Raw genomic sequence first — 4,196 nt, forward strand, 5'->3', positions numbered from 1 at the left:
CTGGTCCTGGATCTGGTTCACTCCTGTTGGTTCAAGATCTTTCAGACCAGATCAGCTGATCTATTATCAGTCCTCTGATATCAATCGATTATTTCTCCTCTGATGAGTTGGCCTTTGCTTCATCTAATAATCACCTGATGATCGATTCATACTGATCATTTCTATATTATCATATTTGTATATTATTATAATTACTGGAGATTTTCATGTCAATTCTTTTTAAAGGTTAAAAACATCTGATTTTCTCCGAGTTTTCATTTTTTATTTTTCTGCTTTTTTCCACCAAGGACAAAATATATAAATAAACGTATCGATTAATTATCATAATTTAAAATCCAAAAACACAAAGAATCTCTGTCTCTCTGTTAATCTCTCTCTGTGTCTTTACATGAAGCTGCAGGTTTATTCTCCATCTGGTGCTTAATAATCAGTTTATAATCATTTTCATTCTGTTGTGTTTCTATAATCTATAATCTATAATCTATTATTCTATAATCTTTCTGCAGCAGCAAACGTGAAATAAAATAACTTCAAATTAAACTTCATGAATATGACTCCTCCTATAATATTTCTTACTTTGCGTCTCTCACTGACTCTGTCGTATAATCTGCCTTTTATTTTGAAATATCTTTTACAATTCCACTACAAACATTAAATGATGGAGTTGTGTCAGTTCTCACTGATGATCTTCTCTCATCACGTCTCTATAATTAAACATCAGTCATTCCCGCCGCTCTGAGCTGCTCTCTGCTGACCTGGCAGCTTCTGTTCGATCTCAGCGGGTTGAGTGTAATTTCCTTTAATATCTCAGTGGGAGAACCAGAGTTTCCTCTGCTGTGTGTTCACAGAGGAACCATCACCCCCCCGGTTGTATTTACCTGACTCAATTTAGACAGAAGAACTTTTCTCTATTTATCAGTTTAGAGTTTAGAGTTTATTTTTGCGGCCTCAGCCTGGAATATTATCCGCTCCACCCACAGACACACCGCGGGTTATTATAGTAATAATAATTATTACTATTTTACTTTCAGGAAAGGATGAAGCATCAGAAATGAGGGAAATGTCCGCGCGCGTGTGGAGAAGTTCACGTCGTGTCCAAAACGCCACAGAGACACTGTGGGAATAAAAATCACAAATGAACAGAAGCGATGGAGGATTCTGCTCCTGGAAAATATATAATCCCTCCTCACACTAATCCTCGACCTCGGGACCAGCCGTGGTTACTACTCCTGTGCCCCCCTCCCTCCTCTCTCCCTCCTCTCTCCCTCTCTCCCTGCGTTATAACGCGCAGCGCGGGAGGTGGAGGAGCCGCGGCTCATTCACAAATCTGCGCTGCGCGTAAAATCCAGCAGAGTCCGGGGCGGCGGGTCTGGAAAGATCATAAATTAATAATAATAATAATCCAGAGTCACAAAATAAAAGAAGCGGGTTATTTCCTCTGTGAAACCACCGGGCAGTTCCGGAGAGAGGCAGAGAGACAGAGGGAGAGAGGGAGAGCGACGAAAACAAATGTTTAATCCCCGCAGATGATCCAACTTCAGCGGGCAGAAGAGGGAGGAAGCCCCGCGATCACACCGCAGCATCCCGGCCGGAGGACGGGAGAGGAAAGTCCTGATTCCCGGCAGGAGGAGAGCATCCTCCCGCTGCAGCCGCTTTCCCTCCACCCACAGACAGACAGACAGACAGACAGGTGAGACACAGGCAGACAGGTGAGAGGCAGACAGACGGGCGGACTCAGCTGGTCAGGACACCGGACTTCAGACGCCTAATGGAGACCCTCCCTTCCCGCCGAGCCTCAGCACAGTGACGCTTCCTCGCTCGGTGTCGGACTGAGAAGCAGCAGCATCAGGAGAAACCACAGCAGAGCCTTATACCGTGCTTCCGCTTTCACCCTTCAAAAATAAAAGCCCTTTGAGTCAGGCAGGAGGGCTGGACAATAACTGAGATACTTCACTTGATTACTTCACATTTTATTACTTTATATTCTTCTACTTCAGCAGTAAAAATACACTTTGCAGATTAAGATTTTGAACATTATGATCTTATGAAGAACGGGTTGAGTCACGTGTCTAAACCAAAACACTCGCCCTGCTCATACTGGACATTAAAGGTTTCCAGGGAGAGGGTTAGGGTTAGGGATCATGTTGACTCTTTAAAATACATCCCATCATTCACACTGTAATCTATCTGTGTGATTATGGTCCCAATAAAACAGTTACTGGTTCTACTGGTTGTTAAATGTAGGTACTGGTAAGAAAACAAGACGAGGACCAAAGGACGGAAACGTAGATTATACTTTTAGTAAATACCAGCTGGGAAAAGTAACTTTACAGATTAAGATTTTACATTAAAAACACACGATAACTTTATAAATATACAGAATAACCTCTGAGAAAAACTTGGTTGGTCCCTCATCATGTTTCTATGTTCACGAGTTTTTCCACCAAAGAGACGTTTCCCCTCTAAAACTTTTCACGTGGTTTCATCTCAGTAACTTTCTGAACGACGTCAAATAGGCTACTTTTACTTGTAATGGAGTATTTTTACATTGTACTTTTACTTATTTAGAGGTTTTAAGTATTTCTTCCACCACTGGTGTGTGTGCGCATTTTAACTCTCATTGTTAGTCTTTATGATATTTGGCCTAAACATTTTAATATTTATCAATTAGTCAAATCACATGGTTTCAACATGGCGGCCATGATCTTTGTGAGACCTTAAATATTCAACATCCTGACACATTGTGATGAGTTTAATTTCAGTTCATCATTATTATGACTGTTTCACATCAGCTGCCAAATTCCTGACTTTATTTTGAAGGTCAAATCTGCAGACTTCCGCTCTCATGGTGTTGTTTTGTCGCGCGCTTGGTGCCGCTCGGACTCGGGAGGAAACCACGACGCACGAGAGAAAACACCCCGGCTCCGCTGGAGAGGACGCGCGGCCGCAAAGGGTTGTGGGACTTTGTGTTTTTTCTGTAAGTTTAAAATCATTCACTTGTTTTTATCAGTGAGGAAGTAAAAGAAAAACTACAAATACCAGCAGCAGCAGAGAGGGAGGAGCTGTCCGCGGTGCTGAAGTCAGGAGGATAGGAGCTGGACCTGCGGAGAGAAAGTGTCAGTGAACGTCTCATCATCACAATTTAAACCAGTGTTTTAGTTGAGGGGGAAAACAGCAACACGTTCACAGGAAGTAGAACAAGTGAACACAACATCAATAAAATAAAAGAAGGTGCTTAAAAAAAGAAAAAAAAAATCAACTTGATAAAAATAAAATAAGAAACAGAATTTTTTGTTTTGACAACCTGAACCATAAAAGTGAGAGTTTAAATATTCAACACAAACTTAAAATAATAATAAAAGAAATAAACATCTTTTATCAGCAGATGTATTCAGTGTTGTCTTTGTGAAGTTTGATCACACATGTTGTTTGTCGAGTGTTTTTCCTGAAACAGACAGCAACTGAAATCACAACATTTAATCTGCGAGACGATGAGAACGAGGACGAGGTGAGACGACAGATTCAGGACGAGCTCAGAGATAATGAGACACACAGACTGAGCTGAAAACCATCAAATCAACGTGACTGTCTGTGACCTTAAACTGCAGCGATCAGCTGACTGTGTCTGTCAGCAGAGGTGATCTAACAGCAGCAGGTCGACTGACTGTTTCACCTGCTCACTCAGGTTTACAGTCAGTCACAGGAAACAGTTTGATTCTGTCCCAGACATGTTTTAAACTCTGTTAAAATCCTCTGCTATGATTCAGATTTTAGATTTTTACGCATAAAAACTGGATTTGAAGCTCATCTGCTCTTAGATCCTGGATCAGGTCTTGAGCCCCGCCCACCACCTGGTTGCTCCAGGTGGACAGGTGAAACAGCAGAGAGTATCAAGATGGTCAGAGGAGGAAACATCAGAGAGACTCAGCCTCATGTTTGAGCCTCAGTCAGATCCAGACTCAGAGGAGGAGTCTGAGACCAGAACCAGAGACTAGCAGACGGTTAGCATAGTTAGCATCTTTCTAGAACCGTTAGCGTAGCTAACATGTTTTCAGAATAGTTAGCACAGTTAGCATCTATTCAGTTCGGTTAGCATATTTAAGATTTTTTCAGAACAGTTAGAACACACAAACACAAACACAAACACAAACACACACACACACACACACACACACACACACACACACACACACACA

This window comes from Seriola lalandi, unplaced genomic scaffold (genome assembly GCF_002814215.2).
Source record: "Seriola lalandi dorsalis isolate HSWRI2012SDOR001 ecotype SW California unplaced genomic scaffold, Sedor1 jcf7180002052974, whole genome shotgun sequence".
Lineage (NCBI taxonomy): Eukaryota > Metazoa > Chordata > Actinopteri > Carangiformes > Carangidae > Seriola > Seriola lalandi.